General features: G+C 39.1%; 1 protein-coding gene across 2 annotated transcripts in view; it reads right to left on the bottom strand.

Annotated features, from left to right (window-relative positions):
* skap2 (src kinase associated phosphoprotein 2) overlaps positions 1–18567 on the bottom strand; it is a 308759-nt gene that overhangs the window by 104434 nt on the left and 185758 nt on the right. The window lies entirely within an intron of this gene.

Here is an 18567-nt window from a genome sequence, read left to right as displayed (position 1 = left end):
TGCTAATAATTTTGCCACGCTATTTAAAAATTGTCTGCTATTGCTATTCATTGCTAGCACTTTCCCACAGTCCCCTATAAAGGTTTATATAGGTCAGCGCAACAACAAGAGGCTAAAGGGCTAATACTGTGCTGTACATAAAGCTTAATTATGTTATAATTAGGCATGATTAATTTTGTTTGAATACAAGTTCATAATACTTGGATCAAGATTTGAGGCAGATCCACCATCACTCAATACATCATGACATCACCAGTAGAACAGTCCTAACCCTGGGGATGGCTCCTTGTAAGTGTGAATGCATGAAGTGTCCCAGTTAAGAGTGGTCAAGTGTGAAAAGCCAAACTGCCATTCCTATCCTGGGACACTGAATGGCCAATTTAGTGGGATGCAAGTGTGAAAGGGTCTTTAGAAGTACAAATATAAAATACTGCAGATTAATTGAAATCTGAAATAAAACAGAAAATGCCACATATACTTGTCAGGCTAGATAGCAGAAGAAGCCATTAAAAGTTTCAGGTTCATGAACCTCCATCTATACTAGGGGTCTGCAAAGTGGTCTATTTTGACCCGGGTGGGGGGGGGGTGTCAATGGAACTATCCAAGGGATCGATAAATGTCTAGGCTATAGATAAATTCATAATTGATAATATTTATTTATTTATTTTATATGATTGGAGGTTGATGAGAGATCAAGGATTCCATGAAGAGGTTGATGGTTTAAAAAGTTTGTTGACCCCTGATCTATACTGATGAAGAATCACTGATTCCCTCTCCACTAATGTTGCTCAAAATACTCAATATCTCCAGCATTTTCTGTTTATATTCTTCTAGAAACAGGTCCTGTTTAATTTCTACATACAAATTAAGAAACAAAGTGTCAATTTTAATTTTAAACATTTCTTGCCAACTATATAAAAGTTCAAAGTCAAATGGACCTCTGAGAATTAAAAAATACCCTTGACAATCAAGAGGTATCAATGCTTTACTTAAATCTACTAATCCACCAGATTTTGTGTACACTGTGTGGCCTCTCCCACCAGATTTTGTGTACACTGTGTGGCCTCTCCCACATTGGTGAGACCAAAACAAAAACTGGGTGACCCCTTCGCCAAACATCCATGCTCTCTTTGTGGTTCTAAACTTGAGCTTCATGCAACTGACCACTTTTACTCTCCCAACCATTCCTACACAGAAATATCTGTCATCAGCCTCATCTACTGTCAGGATGAGACTGAATGCAAATTTTAACAATACATCATATTCCTCTTAGACAGCTTTAAACCCAGTGGCATCAATATAGATTTTTCTAATTTTGGGTAACCCGCACCCACTGCCATTTAGTTCCATTGTTTCTACCTATTCTTTCGGCACTCCTGCTTTCTCCCCCTTTCACTGAAGCCTTCATACATTTATCCATTTCCATTTCAAAGGCCACAACTTTAGGCATTGCTTTTCTAATTCCAGCCACATATCACTTAAAAAAAATTTTCCTTGTATCGTTCTTGATCCTCTTACTTTTTGTTTTATACCTGGGATCTTTAGTTTTTCCTGCTACATGTCTCTCCACTTCTCACACCATCTGTTCTATATCCTATCATTTCTGAGCCCCTCTCCAGCTTCTTTACCCCTTTATGTATGTAATATCACCCCTATTCCTTTAGTCTAGACAGAGTGTCTTGATATAAAATGTAGAATAACCATTTCTACACAGATCCTATTTAACCAGCTCCATTATTCTAACCATTCTTTGGTTGCTCAAGGTTCTAGCAGTTGCAACTTTTGTGTCTTCTCTTTAAATTGCTGAATATATCCCTCCAAAAATGTCCTGTCAGAATTGGTCACCCTACCAGACAAGTGAGTGAACTGTTTTTCTTGAGGTATAGGTGCCTCAAGACTTGCACCACTAGGTTCAGGAACAGCTGCTACCCCTCCACAATAAGACTCTTCAACAATAAACTCAATCAGGAACTCATTTAAGAACTCTTACTTGTGCACTTTATTGATTTTTTTAAATTCTCTCGGCATTGCACACAGTTTGTTTACATTTGTTATCTGTTTATAGTTCTTTATTTGTTTACACTTATATGCTAATATTGAGGATTTTTTGCACTACCATTATGTGGTAATTCTGCCTCGCCCACAGTAAAAGAATCTCAGGGTTGTATGTGATGTTGTGTATGTACTCTGACAATAAATCTTAAAACTGATTAGGTACAGACAAAAAGTACACTGTACAAATAATGATGTACAATTGGAGAAACAGAAGTCAAGTCTTGTTAGTAAGAAGTGATATGTCTGGAAGGAACATAAATATAAGTAAAAGAGAGACAATAGAAGAGAAAGAGAAAATCAATGAAAGGGAGAGAAAGAAAGAAATGGGGAGGGAGAGGTGAGGGAGAAGCATGGGGAGAGAGAGGATTGGGAAGGGGAGAGAGAGAGGGGGGAAAGGGGGAGGTAGAAAACATTTACACAGAAAACCAACTTAATTGGTTTGTGAAAGACAGCTTGGGTTGTTCACACTAAACCAAGAAATGCCGGGTCAGTGCGACCTTTTACACAAGCAAGCTGGCATCCTGGAGCAAAAGGAGGTGGGTCCTGTAGCATTACACAGTGCTAACCCTTTTAAACAGAAGCAATTGCGAAACACATTGGCTCTGATACTACCTACCTTGATAGTATCAGACATGGGATGAAAATGACCCCTCCATCCCATCTTCATTGCATTTATACAGGTGGATGAAGTGGTTAAAAGGCAGTTAATTCCTGTCTTTTAACAGCTGTGTAAAAGGGGTTAGTGAGAGAAGGGAAAGAGATACAGAGACAGACAGAAAGAGAAAACAAAACTGAACACATTTCAGGCCAATTACCTTTCATCAGATTTGGAGAAGTATGGTATTAAGCTCTAGAGAAAATGTCAGAGAGAACAGTAAAATTTGTTAGAATGAGGGGAGAATGGATGAGAAAAATGATAATGCAGACAGTTGAATGTGGACGGCAAAAGGTATAGGAGGATGGGTAAGTAAAGATGAAACAAAAACATATGAAGTTCAAGATTAGTTGGACCCTGAATGGTTTCTTTAGCAACAGATTTATGTTGAGCATTTACCATCACATTTAATAAGACTCGAGTTTATATAAACCAATAGCCAAACTAAAACAGTAATATTTGTTAGTATAGTGAATGAAAAAAGATTCAATTTTAAAGATATCAGGCATAATCATCATGTATTTGATACTCGATATATTATATTTGTATTTTGAAATATATTTGAATGCATGTATGGTTAAAAATTTTAAAGATATGCAACTATTAAGTTGATATTTAAAACCCTGTAGAAAGAAATGGCAAATATTGTAAGCCTCCTTGTTTGTATCATTCTGTTAATTTATCTAGTGCTATCCTTGGTTTCCCCCCTTTCCATAAGAATTTCCTTATTATTTTCTTAAGCTCCTTGAAGAATTTCTCTGTTAGGTGAATTGGTAATGATTGAAATAGGTTTTGTATCCTTGGAAGATGTTCATTTTAATACAGTTGAACAGCACAATTAAGATACCTATCAGATTTTTATCAAACAAGGGAAAAACCAGATTGGACCAGATTAGAGCTAGATAAAATAGGGGAGAAGATAGCTGAACATATACTATATAAGTGGGATGAAAAATTGGTGCAACGTAGGAATTCACCAGTATTGCACCATCTGTTCAACATTTGGAAGAAGATTCACGTAGAAAGGAATAAAATAAATTATCAACTACCAAAATTAATATTGACACAAAATCAACTAATCCCTTTCACAATAAATAACCTTTCCTTCAGAGAATGGGAGAGAAAAGGGATCAAAAGAATAGAAAATTGTTTTTCGGGAAATAAATTATTATCTTTTGAACAAATGAAGGACAAATATAATATAACTCACGATACAAGGTTTGCATACCACCAACTGAAAACCTACGAAGGACAAATTGGGAAACAGTCTGAGGTTACCAGAAGGAAGCAATTTTGAATATGTGATTACAGACACAATGATAATTAAAAGATTTATAACAAACATGTACATCAAACTGCAAGGAGAATGAGGAAACAAACTGTAAACCGAAACAAAAATGGGAACAAGATCTAAACATAAAGATAAAGAATGAAACATGGGAAAAGCTATGCTCCGGAACTATGAGAAATACAATAAACACGAGGTTTTGCATGATACGATATAATTGGTTACACAGGCCATACATCACACCCCAAAAGTTAAATAAATGGGACCCAACAGTATCAGACAGATGTTTTCGCTGCAAAAAGGAAACGGGAACAACAATACATGCAATTTGGACATGTGAGAAAGTGAAAAAATTTTGGAAAGATCTAAACCAGATATTAAATAAAATCACAAAAAGCAATATACAAAAAAACCCAGAGATCTTCCTTCTAAGTAATATAAGAAATAAAGAATTTGGACTCGATTAGGATGGAGCACAGAAAAGATTTATTATGATAGCCCTAGCTGTAGCAAAAAAATGTATTATGTCAACCTGGAAATTAGAAGACAACTTGAGAATACAACAATGGTACATAGAAATAAATAAATGTATTCCATTAGAAAAAATAACATATAATTTAAGAAATAACATCACAATATTTGAACAAATATGGGAACCATACATGAAACACAATAGAGAAATCCTACCATGGACTTCCACCACCTAAAATGACAGAACGAGAAGACAATGAAATGAACTGACCTAGTTTGTAAAAGTAAAAGACAAAAATTTCTTGTTTATTTTTATTAAGTAACGACATTGTTTAACGGGTTTAATGTATCTTATAGATTGAACTTTGAATAAATGGGAAGGGGGGAGAGGGAGGGAAGGGAAGGGGAAAAAAGGGGAGAAAATGACACTATATATATTCAAGAGTAAAATGTCTGTATGTATTTTGGTCAGTATGGTTTATAGTGTGAAAAATAAAAAAAATTACAAAAAAATGGCAAATATTTGAAATGCCTCATGCCATCAGATTCCTGAATAATCAATGACCCAAAGACACTACCTTAAATTTTGTGCACTATTATTTTAATTTTTTTAACAGAAATCTTTTAAGATAATCTGAATGTTTACCCTGTGACGCTGCTGCAAAACAACGCATTTCATGACTTGTTCATGACAATAAATCCTGATTCAGATGAAAAGCACTTGAAGATGTCTTTCCATCTGTCCATACTGTGGGATCAACTTTATCACAAAGGTTACAGTTCAAGAGTACAGTTTACTACCATGAAATTAGGGTTGGACAAAAAATGCTGGTGTTGACCAGTGTCACCTACATTTTGTAAACAAATCCTTAAGTATCATACTACTTCTTTCTGACGGGATGATTTGTGTTAGTAAACAATTTAATGAAACTTAATATCATACATGCAGGAGACTGCAGATGCTGGAATCTACAGCTAAATACAATCGACTGGAGGAACTCAAGTGCAAATAGCATGCAAGTATAGGAAGGTTATGATACGCATGGTGGCATGACATTTCAATTTACTTTGTAATTCAAAATTCCAACACAAACTAGAGGAATAATACCTCAAATTCTTCCTGGTAGTCCATGGCCCAATCAAATTTTCTAAATTCAGACAACTTTTAGCTTTGATGTTGCCTCCTATTTTTCCACTTCTAATCCTCCTCTGGTCCTCCCATTTTTGCTCCCCTATCTCATTCTTCACCTTCCCTATCCTGGTTCTATCCTATACTTTAGCACACCAAACTCCTGACCCTATCTGGTTCCATTTGCCTTTCACCTCTTCCCTAAAGGTTCGTGTTGCAGCCATCGTACTCTTGGAAGTGGTCTGCACATGCGTGAGCTCCAGTTGGGAAGGCAGTCCAATGGAGTCCAGGAACGATATGGCTGCCATGTACAGAGCTCCCCCTAATATTTAAATAATAGTAAATAGTTATTGTTATAACCTCTTGAGTTGTGTTGTTACTACCACCACATCGACAAACGTGGTGTCAGAAGTGGGATCACGAGCTTGAGATTTCCCAGTCATCTTGCAAGTGAGGAATTAGCACCACATTACAGCAGTCACCATAGCGGATAGATTCAGATGGCCCGACCCACTCATCTTCGAGGGAAACGTTGCTGAGAACTGGTGTATTTTCAAACAAGAGTACAATATAGTTATTGCAGCAGTGCATAGTGACAAGCCTGCCCGCATCAGAGCATACACTTTATTAAATTTGGCAAGTCTGGAAGCCATAGACATGGAGAGATCATTCATTTATGTGAGTGAAGTGCGTGAAGGGGAGCTGATTCTCAGTTCAGCAGAATCAAGAGAGGACCCTGAGTGCTTGAAAAAGAAATTTAGAAAAATGTGCAATCCACAGGTGAATATCACGATGGAAAGGCGCAAATTTAATACAAGAGATCAAAAGCCTGGTGAATCGATCAATTCATATGTCAGCGATTAAAAGTTAAGACCTGCAACTTTGGAATGCTCTGTGAGACAGGATGGTTGGTGGCATTTGTAATGACAGCAAGAGGACAGTGGTTCTGCACGACAGTGGCTTAAATGCTAGCAAAGGCCATCTCTACCTGTCTGATTTATGAAATGACTGAGGAGAATAGCAAGAGGTTAGCCTCTCCAAAGCAGCCTACCACGAGCATTGATGCAATCCAGGCAAGATCTGCAAAGAAACAATGGCTGGAGACCAGGAGCAAGAGCCAGCCAGACCAAACCACATCATTGCAGAGTGCAACAACTGCGGAGGTGACCAGGCAGCGAGAAAAGAAATGTGTCCATCTTTCAGCCAGCAGAAAGTGGAACCATTTCAAAAGATGCTGCAGATCCAGCAGCAGATCAATACTAGGCCCAGACTTAGAAAGACAATTTACCATCTAGAGCTCGAACAGGATGAAAGCAACACAGAATAAACATATTTCGTCAATGGGTTGACATTGCAGATGGCAGTGAACTCAACAGAAACACAGATTAGGGGAAATAATAAAACTTACGTAACCATAAAGGTCAATGGCAAGGCAGCAGAAATGAAGGTCAACACAGGAGCCAAGTGCAACATCATGCTGGAGAAGACGTTCAGTCGAGTAAGAAGAGGGAAACAGATCAAGGCATGTGCCAAGTCTACAAGTCTAGTGGCATATGGGGGCAGCCAGATCAAAATCATTGGCATGGTGAGGCTGCAGTGCCATCTACAAGGATAGTTATATTTACAGATATTCTTCATTGCCCATGAGTATGTTATGCCTCTGCATGACCTAAGTGCATGTATGGACATGGAACTCATCTTGTTTAGTAGAGACATTCACCAAGTATCCCCTGCTGAAGACGATTTGTCACAGAAAATTTTCTCAGAATAAAGTGATCTCAGATGAGCTTGGGAGGTTGCTGGTAATGTATTCCATGAGGCTCGACCTGGAAGTAAGACCTGTGGTTTGTCCAGTGCATTGCATGCCTGTGACCATGAAGGACAAAATCAAGGCTGAGCTGGAGTTGTAGAAGTTGAGGGTAATTACTCTGGTTTCAGACCTGAGCGAATGGGTTTCCTCCATGGTAGCTGCCAACAAGAAGAACGGGCAAGAAATCCAATTATGCAATAACCCGCAGATCTCCTAGTGTACCTCCAGTCAATTGGGTGTCAACAATGTAAGATCCCTGCTGATTGGGCACGTTCTGCCCTTCAGCTGTTAGCTGGCATGGTTTGGGGATTGCATGTCATGGTTTGCATGCCACACTTGCATGAATTGCCACAAAACAATATTTGATTTATGTTTGAAGAAAACGGAGATCTGTGAGTAAAATGTTTTATTTAAAAACTTAATTCATTAGATACAAATTGTGCTCCACTGATCAGGTCGGCCAAGGGAAGGTTTCAGAGTCGGGTTTTGGGAGCTCCTGTGTGCAGTAGGCTGAGGGGAGGGTTCGGAGTCGGGAGCTCCGGTGTGTGGTAGGCTGAGGGGAGGGCTCGGAGTCAGGTCATCAGGAGCTCTGGTGTAAGGTAGGCAGAGGGAATGGTTCGGATCTGTGACATCGGAAGCTCCAGTGTGAGATAGGCCGACGGGAGGGTTCGGAGACTGACTTTGCACAATTTCTTAAATTTTACGTTTAAAATGTAAAATAGTTTACATGGAAGTCCAACTCCCACCTACTTATTATTCGTTGGAATATGTTGTGCCCACCTGGAAAATAAAACATAATCTTAGAAAGAAATATGATGTGTCTGTTAAAATATGGCAACCTTATTTGAATTATAATGGATTAAGGATATAATTAACTTCCCCAAAAAGGTTTAAATAAAATAGTTAGCTTAATAGCGTTGAATTCCTGAAGATATGGACCCTTTCTTCTTGGGACAATATATTTCACATTAGCAGTTGGGGGAGGGGGAGATTTGGGCAATCATATGAGACTATAATTTTAAAATACTATTTATATGATATATAATGTTCTAAATTAGTCTTGGAAAAATTAAAATAAAATATTTTTAAAAAAGTAAAATAGTTAAATAATGTGTTTTTATTATGTTTTGATCTTAGAAACAAATAACAATTATGAACTTCCTTTAAAACTGTATCTTCCTTAAGTTCCTTGTGTTTTGATGTTAAATACAAAATAAAAATGTATAATGAATTTAAAATTATTTGGTATGAAAGGGGATGTAGACCAGTTGCTCAGCACCCGCTGCAACCGCGTTGCAGCCACCGTACTCGTGGTAGCAGTCTGCGCAAGTGCAAGCTCCAGTTGGATGGGCAGTTAGTTCAATGGAGTCCATGCACAGAGCTCCCAATAACATGTAAATAATAGTAAAGAGTTATTGTTATAACCTCTCCTCTTGAGTTGTGTAATTACATCACCACATTGACAAACAGTTTCCATGTGCAAGCAGCGCACATTAATTTCCTTTGTACACTGGTTGCAAAATGTGTGTGCACGCCGCAGCTTGGAGGGAACAGTGATTAGGGCGCTTTTTTTTTAATGTGCTTGCCCTCCCTAATGTTAAAACATGGCCACTCCCCCCCCATCCCCCCCCCCCCCCCCATATTCATCTATATCCTTCAGCCACCCTTAGTCCATCTAACACCAATTGGTCCTTGTCTTACCCTCTCTTCTTTTCACTGGCTGGTTTTCTCTCCATTCTTAGTCCCGATGCTGAGTCTTGACTTGAAACATCGACATATCCTTTACCCTGCAAATGCTGCTTGACCCATTGAGTTCCTCTTGCAATTTGTTTAATGTCATTTGAGTGACTTGTTTTTTTGGAACTGTCTTAATACTTTTGGTGGAAAGAATACATAACGGTACCATTTTCAATCCTTGCACTCCCATTCTATTTACCACTCCACTTTGAGATGTGTTCTCCTTCTTTCCTTTTTTACTCCCTGCAACTCCATGTATTAGCTCCATAGAAGACTACAATTACTTCAATTCCTCCAGCTTTTTTTCCTTCAGGCTTTATCAAACATCAATTCAATGCAATAATTGAGTTTGCTTCTATCACCACTTGAAGCAATAAAATTTGAGAGTCAAATTATATATTATCTCTTTGTCTCCCTTGTTTTATTTGTGAAATTCCTCAAAACTGTCTTCTGTTTATGAATTCTTGTTATCATAAAGATTAAAATCCTTCCTAATGTTTAAACACCATTGTCAAATACCTTTTCAACCTAAGAAGAAAAGCTAATATGTTCTCTGCTCAAAGAAAACCAAAAACTATTTTATGCCCTCCCCATATATCTGAATCCCTTGTTGCTGATATAATTTGAATAAATCTCCTTCGGACTTTACTGCAGTTTTTGCTTTAGAAGTATTTACTGCAGTATCTGTATGCTTATACTCTATGCCCAAAGTTATTAAACTGTATTGGGAGCAGAGATTGCAGGGAGGAAAGAGGGAAAACACACCTCAAAAGGGAGTGGTAAATTGGAATGGGAATGCAATGATTGAAATGGTAGCATTCTTTGTATCCTTTCCACAAAAATTAGCCACACAAGTTTCTCCAAACACAAGTAGTACAATGGCCTTTTAGGCCAATTCCATCCTTTAATATTTTCAGAACTGATCCTGTGCTATACTCACTTGAAGGAAAACTTGTAAAAGATGGTGTTCCCATGAATAAACTATCCTTTTTCGAACAGAGGCTGAGTATTTGAGAGGTGTTGTATTAATGGAATGAATGTTGTAGTTGGTACAGTGCAATCACAATGTTGAAGGGAATGAATATGTATGGCAGTGAATGTGTTTTATCCTGGATAATATCAGGCTTCCCAAGTATAGTTAAAAAAGCACTCATCCAGCAAATGATGAGTAGTATATCCTGCTCCTGTCTTGGTCTTTGAAGATGCTGTAAAAGTTTTGGCATGTCAGGTGAGTTTGTTGACACAGGATACTCTGCGTTTGACCTACTCTTGCAGAGACAGAAACTTAGTCCCTGTAAAATAGTCACCCCTAGACATTGACAGCAGGGGATGAACATCCAGAGTTGGTGGACAGACTCTCATTTGTTGGAGAAAGTCAGTTCCGAGTACTTTTGTGGTGAGTGTTTCTTGCTACTTATCTCCTTAAACCTGAATGTTGTTTGGGTCTTACTGTGTATAGGCATGCACTGCTCCTTTTGCCAAAGTGTTACAGAATGAATATTGTGTTATCATCAATGAACATTCCCACTCTCTGACTTTATGTTAAAAGGAAAGATTTTAATGAAACAACAGCAGGTGGTTGGACTTGGGACACTGCCCTAAAGAACTTCGGTAGTGATGTCCTATGTGTGAGATGAGTGACCACCAATTTTGTGTGATATATGATTCAAACCATTGAAGTGTACTCTGTGGTCCACGGCCTCTGCCTCCAGAAGTTCTTATTATGGATATACTATATGGTGTCACTTGAATTTATTTAGGAATGTTTGATGATAATATATAATACTTGTATCTCAATATCAGCAATGAAACATTTAACATGCACTTTTTTTTTCTTTTTAGGCTTTCCTCAAAAAGGCTGGGATGGAAGATCAAAGTTGTAGCCTACTGTGCCTTTAAAGCAAAAAAATGTCATTTGTGGAGCAGAAAGAGATGATGGCATCAGCTCTTAGCAGTCGAAGAATATCACACTGCACCAACTCAGATATAGCCAATATGAGGGCTGATCAGGAAAGCGAGGTCTTTGTCAATTCAATTGTCTGCAGACTTTTTTGTTTCACCCCTGCCATTAATTTGGTACTGTTGACTTAGGAGAAGGAGGTTTGCATTCTAAAAGATTTCAGTCTGTCAGGCCAGCTCCACGAGATGAATAAGAGTCCATGTCCATGCTACCTAATGCAGAGCCAGGAAAACCTCTCTTACTTTAAGAGTGAATTGTTTCCCTGATTCATTCTCCTGTGCAATGCTGACAAAACTGCAGGTTTCTGCTGCTATCTTCATTTTTGAAATATAGCCTCTTCCCGACTTATGACCTATGCGACTTACGACCATCCGTACATACGACTGAAAGAAAAATGGCTGTCTCTCAGTTGCCATTTGGTAAACTCGCTAAAGAAGATGATGACCAAGAGGAAAACCCGTCCCCTGCTGATAGATCCGTCAAGAAACTGAGAAAGACACTCAATTTGGAATTGAAAATTTACTTGATTTACGACTTCTACATGTCATGCTAACACATTTCCGACGCGTCTATTTTGAGATACAATCAGTCGGTCAGAACGGAACTCGGACGTACGTCGAGGAATAACTGTACATTGTTGTGCAGATCTAATTATATGTGTCTTTTGCAGGAACTATATGATAGTGGAGAGTCTTGAGTTTGGCTATACAGATAAATATCCCAAATATTCAGAGTACCTGTATATGCGTGACATCACAAGCAACCCTGAGATTCTTTTTCCTGCAGGCCAGGCAGAATTACCACTTGGTTGTGCAAAAAAACTGTACTCAAGAAAAAAGATACATATACAAAAAAATAGAAATGTAAACAAAGAAAGAAATGTAAATAAACTGCAATATAAAAATAAACATTCACATTAAATAATATACAAAGTAAAAACCTTTAAATGAATGTGCCTATTTGGGCACTTGCAAGGATTGGTATTTGGGCCTAAGCTCTTCACAATCTTTATCAATGATTTTGTTGAGGGATCAAATGTCATGTTCTGTATTTGCTAACGATAATAAAATTAGATGGGAACATGACGTGCGAGCATGGTACACAAAAAAAGAATACTGACCCAATTCATTGAATAGAAACGTACGTGACATACGCAGTACAATTTGGAAAATGTGAGGTTGTCCACTTTTGGTACACAAAACAGAAGCAGAAAGGGTTGAAGGATTTTGATGAGGGACACCAGCCGATAACATTGACAATTCTCTTTCTTTCACTAATGATACTCAACCTGCTGAGGTCCTCCAGCAGATTGTTGTTGCTGCAGAAAAGTAGAACATTTTTTAAATAGTGAGAGATAAGGTAATGTCAATGTTCAAAAGGGCTTCAATGTCCTTGGACATGTTACTGAAATGAGCAGGTGCAACAAATGGTTTGGAAATCAAGTAGTATGTTCTTTTTTTCTACAAGAGGATTTAAATACAGGAGTAAAGAAGTCCTATTGTAATTCTGAAGGACCTCACTGAGTCTGCATCTGGATCACTGAACACAATTATAGTTTATTTATCAAAGGAAGAACATTCTTGAAATAGAGATGACCAATTTGTTGTTTCAGGAGAGCTGAATGGACTAAGCTTGTACTATCTACAGATTATATAAATGAAAGGAGATCTCATTAAAATGTATGATATTCCCACAATGTTTTAGAGGTGAGAGAGACAGAGAATGTTACCACTATCTTAGAAGTCTAGAACTGGTGGTTACTGGCTCAGAGTAAGGATTCAGCCACACAAGACCCTCATGCAGAGGGTGGTGACTATTTGGAATTCTCTCCCTGGAGGGTATGCAAGCTCAGTATAATTCACTTAAGTCATAGCCTAACTGAGTTCTAGATATGGAGGAAAGATTAAAACAAGAGGACATGAGTTAAGAATTAAGGGGCAGAGGTTTAGAGGTAACATGAGGGGGAACTTCTTTACTCAGAGAGTGGTAGCCATGTGGAATGAGCTTCCGGGAGAAATAGTGGCGGCGGAGAAAAGTTGGACAGGTATATGGATGAGAAGAAGATGGAGGGTGATGGGCATTGTGCAGGGAGGTGGGACTAGAGAGGGGGGTTTGGTTCGGTGCGGACTAGAAGGGCCTAATGGCCTGTTTCCGTGCTGTAATTGTTGTTATGTTAAGAAACCAAGGGACATAGGACAGTGCAGGAAATTGGCAATGGGCTGAAAGATTACACCTGACGTTGAGAATGATGAAAGTCCAAAACAGTCTGATCTTATTCCTATATCTGATGATGATCTGTACATTTCTTCATCATGTGAAACAATGGCCATTTGGAGCTGCTAACTAAATAGAATTACTATAAATATAACTAACTAAATATCATCAAAATATTATGATGAGTCATATGAGACTACAGAACATAAAACAAACTGCTTGTGGAACACAATGAATCAAGCTGGTCTGTGAAGGGAAAGAGACAATCGACATTTCAGTTTGAGAATCTCCTTTGGGACATTTTTTTTTACTACGATAAGCCATTTTGAATTCATTGAGTGTGCCTTCAACTCTGATACTAAATACTCATTAGTATCCATGATTGCACATGTTCTTAAGAGAGCCATTGATGAGAAGCAGTATGGTTTGTAAATGAAAAAAAGCTGCTCGCCATGAAAAATTCAGTTTCTGAGATAGCTGGACAAGAGTCATGCAGTGCGACTACGTTGCCTTTGGCACAACTTGCCTACACCAATCAAAATGTCCCAAACACACTAGTTCCACTTGCGTGCATTTGGCTCATCTACACCCATCCACCTCATGAATCTTGCAATTTTTTTCTTAAACATTGCAATAGCACCTAACTCAGCCACCTCTTCCAGCAGCCCATTACATATACCCACCACTCTCTCTTTAAAAAACGTTCTACACAGGTTCTTGTGATATCTTTCCCCCTCATATGTCCCTTTGGCTACTGAACCTCCTCCTCTGGGAAAAGGACTCTCCGCATTCACCTGATCTATTCCTTTCATGAGATCACTCCTCATCTTCCTGTTCTCCAAGAAATAAAGCCCAAAGCTGCTCAGTAACTCCCTATACCCCAGTAACCCCCCCACCCCCCCCCCCCAATCCCTATCCTCATAAATCTTCTCTGCACCCTATCCAGCTTGGGGACATCTTTCCTCTGGCACAGTGACCAAAACTGAATACAATACTCCAAATGGGACCTCACCAACTTCTACTCAAATACAACATGACCTCTCAACTTCAATATTCTGATTGATGAAGGCCCATGTGCCAAAAGTCATTTTGACTACCCTATATACTTGGATTGTAGCTCTCAAGGTACTATGTACCTGTATTTCTCGATCCCTCTGCTCTATTACCATACATCATTACCATTCACTGTGTAGATCTCTCCCATGTTAGATCTCTCAAATTGCAACAACCATTCTTCTGGCCAACTGATCAAGATCGTGCTGCCATCTTCACTATGAAAATACCACTTTAGTGTCATCCACAAACTTGCTACATGCTATGTCCATTTTCATTTAAATCATTGATGTCAATGACAAACAAAAATAGGCCCAGGATTGGACTCTGAGGAACACCATTAATCACAGGCCTCCAGTCTGAAAAAAAAACCTTCCACTACTCTGCTTTCTACCTTGAAGCCAATTTTCTATCTATTTTGCTATTTCTCCTTGGATCCCATGCGATCTATCCATTCACAGCAGCCTACCATGTCTTCTTCTTTGGCTTGGCTTCGCGGACGAAGATTTATGGAGGGGGTAAAAGTCCACGTCAGCTGCAGGCTCGTTTGTGGCTGACAAGTCCGATGCGGGACAGGCAGACACGGTTGCAGCGGCTGCAGGGGAAAATTGGTTGGTTGGGGTTGGGTGTTGGGTTTTTCCTCCTTTGCCTTTTGTCAGTGAGGTGGGCTCTGCGGTCTTCTTCAAAGGAGGTTGCTGCCCGCCAAACTGTGAGGCGCCAAGATGCACGGTTTGAGGCGATATCAGCCCACTGGCGGTGGTCAATGTGGCAGGCACCAAGAGATTTCTTTAGGCAGTCCTTGTACCTTTTCTTCGGTGCACCTCTGTCACGGTGGCCAGTGGAGAGCTCGCCATATAACACGATCTTGGAAAGGCGATGGTCCTCCATTCTGGAGATGTGACCCACCCAGCGCAGCTGGATCTTCAGCAGCGTGGACTCAATGCTGTCGACCTTTGCCATCTCGAGTACTTTGACGTTAGGGATGAAAGCGCTCCAATGGATGTTGAGGATGGAGCGGAGACAACGCTGGTGGAAGCGTTCTAGGAGCCGTAGGTGATGCCGGTAGAGGACCCATGATTCGGAGCCGAACAGGAGTGTGGGTATGACAACGGCTCTGTATACGCTTATCTTTGTGAGGTTTTTCAGTTGGTTGTTTTTCCAGACTCTTTTGTGTAGTCTTCCAAAGGCGCTATTTGCCTTGGCGAGTCTGTTGTCTATCTCATTGTCGATCCTTGCATCTGATGAAATGGTGCAGCCGAGATAGGTAAACTGGTTGACCGTTTTGAGTTTTGTGTGCCCGATGGAGATGTGGGGGGGCTGGTAGTCATGGTGGGGAGCTGGCTGATGGAGGACCTCAGTTTTCTTCAGGCTGACTTCCAGGCCAAACACTTATATCATATCAAATGCCTTCCTAAAATCCATATATACAACATCTATTACTCTGCCCCAGTCAACATTCTTGGTTACCTCTTAAAAAAACTCGATTAGATTTGTGAGACATGACCTCCCAGTTCTAAAACCAGGATGACTATTACTAAAAAGCCTTTGTCCATTGAAATCCATTAACGTGCATGTATTTCTTCTTCCTCAGCTTTTGTTTCTGAGTAGACTCTTATTGCAACCTGGCTGAGGACTGAACTAGGATCCTCAGGTCTTACAGGAGTGTGGGTTTACATCCACTTTATGCTAATTACTCTCTGGAAATTATTACTCTAGAATTATTACCTCATAAAAGAGGAATAGTTACTTTTAATCACACTGAAACTTTTCATGATACCATAAAGGGTTAAGTAATGCTGAAAATATGACAGTTTTTTATACCAGTGTGCAGGAAGAGGTGGGTGCGATGGGGTTTACGAGAATAGTTCTGAGATCAAATGTTCTAATCCAGCATCTGTTGCAATATGTTGTCTGATGTAAAAATGAAGATGGGGGAAAAGGAGTAAACATGTTGAAATTCTGAGACACCTAACATTGAACTTCTTGGATATTTGAAATAAAAGAGGATGCTGGAGTATCTTGCAGGTTAGGCAGAAAGAAAAAAACCGAGTTATCATTGTAGATTGATGATCTTTCACCAGAAACTGGAAATTCTGACACAAACTGAAAATGCTGGTTATCTGAAATTCCTGAATTCAATGACATGTTAAAATTAAAGCTGTAACATACTTGTTAGATGAGATATTGTTATTTAAGATGACACGGGGGTTTGTTGGAATAGTGTAAGAGATCAAAGACAGAATAGTCAGAGAGGGTGTGGGCTGGAGAATTCAAGTGCTTTCATTAAAGGAACCTATCAAATCTGTCACAAAAGGCTTCAACAATATAGGTGCACTTGTGTCGTTAATAGAGTTGACAACGTGATCATTTTGAGGAGAATGCTTTGACAGGAGTTAGAATTGAATTGACGCGGTACTTGATGACAATGTCCACAAGTTCTCTAGCAGGGTCTTTCATGTATTTAGTACTTTCTATTAAATATCAAAAAATGATACTTTGGACATATTATTTGGATAATATTATCAAATTAAACATTCGGTTATGATGGAAATTAAATCAATTTAATGTCATTGTCAATAAGCAGTCATAGAACTTGTAATTTAAGATGAACTTTGCAATTGATTGCATCAATTTCTGTTCTGATTCCTTTTGATTGCTATAGCCTATTTCTCACAAACCTACCAAAATTCTTAGTTTACTTTTTAAGACTCCTTCTTAGTCTTAATTGTTTACTCCTTATGCTGTTTTAGTTACAAAGCCACCATGTGTTGCTTAAACTGACTATTCTTTCTGTATTTGAGAGCTCATTTTCTACACTGTCAAACAACATATGAACAATAAATAACCAATAAATTGAAGTAAGAGTAAAACATAGATGTTGAACCCTAGATTTTAGGAAAACACCAGTCTGTGGGGTCTTTTGCATTCTAAAATGTCCTAGAGTAATTCTGAGGAGAATAGCATCTTTAGTTCTGACACCAAGCTAAACCAGGTAAGACACTCAAACCTTCCTCTTTAAACCACTGAAACACACTCATTGCATAATGAGACGATAAAAGATTAAATAAGGTAATTGCCAACATAACAATTAATAAGACACCAAATTACAACTAATTAAATAAGGATGTGGTGCCCGGTGATGTAGCTGCATGATGTGGGAGCTGGCGGACCTTGTTGTGGTTCCATTTCTGCAGTGAATGCTGGCTACTTGAGGAACTGAGGCTCAAAGATGATGACCAGGAAAATGAGCTTCAAACTGTCATATCAAGAAGTGGGAGTAACCTGGACACTGTGTTGCAGGGGACAATCACATGCGTGAGATTAATTGCTTCAGATTTGATCTGTGATCAAGGAACAAAAGGAATGACTGCTGGTGAGGCAGGTAGAGAAATCCTAGAGGTAATTCTGAAGAGCCTCAACCCTTGAGCTCATCTACCTGGTCAGAGATTCTTACACTGTGAGGGCGAGAATAGGGGCTGTACAAGAGATGGGAGTGGCATTCTGATTCAGAGAGCCATTCAAGAGGGGGAGAGAGAATAGAAATGCAGAGGTAATAAGTCAGGGAGATGGGCACTATTCTTTGTAGCAAAGATTGAGAATTCAGAAAGCTGTGCTGCTTGCCCAGAGCCTGAGTTTGGGATGTCTCATCTGATCTGTGGAGGAATTAGCGTGGGATGGGAAAGATTATCAGGGTCCATGTGAGTACTAATAACATAGGAAGAAATAGGAAAGAGGCTCTGAAGGAATTTAAGCAGCTAAGACTAAATTTAAAAAAGCAGAATCATGAAGGTAATAACCTCTGGATTACGACCTAAGTCACCTGCAAATTGGCACAGGATTGACAAGATTGGAGTTAAATGTGTGGCTCAAAACCTGGTGAAGGAAAAGTTGGTTTGAATTTTAGGACAGTGACACCAGTATTGAGGACGGACGGAGTTATTCCCATGGGATGGGCTTCACTTGAACCGTGCAGGGATCAGATTCGTGGAAACTCTCATAACTAGGACGGTGGATAGGGTTTTAATAAAATAGTAGGGGAGGGATAGGTTCAGCAGATGGGAAAAGTATGGACAATGTTAAAGGGAAAGAGAGTGCAGGAGGAGTTACTGAAGTATCTGACATAAAAGCAGAAGGTTTAGAAATGAATAAAGATTTAAACTCATGCAACACAGTGAGACAAATATGAGAAGGCAGG

This window comes from Narcine bancroftii, chromosome 1 (genome assembly GCF_036971445.1).
Source record: "Narcine bancroftii isolate sNarBan1 chromosome 1, sNarBan1.hap1, whole genome shotgun sequence".
NCBI lineage: Eukaryota > Metazoa > Chordata > Chondrichthyes > Torpediniformes > Narcinidae > Narcine > Narcine bancroftii.
Note: the sequence above shows the minus strand (reverse complement) of the source record. Positions and strands in the feature narration are given on the sequence as shown.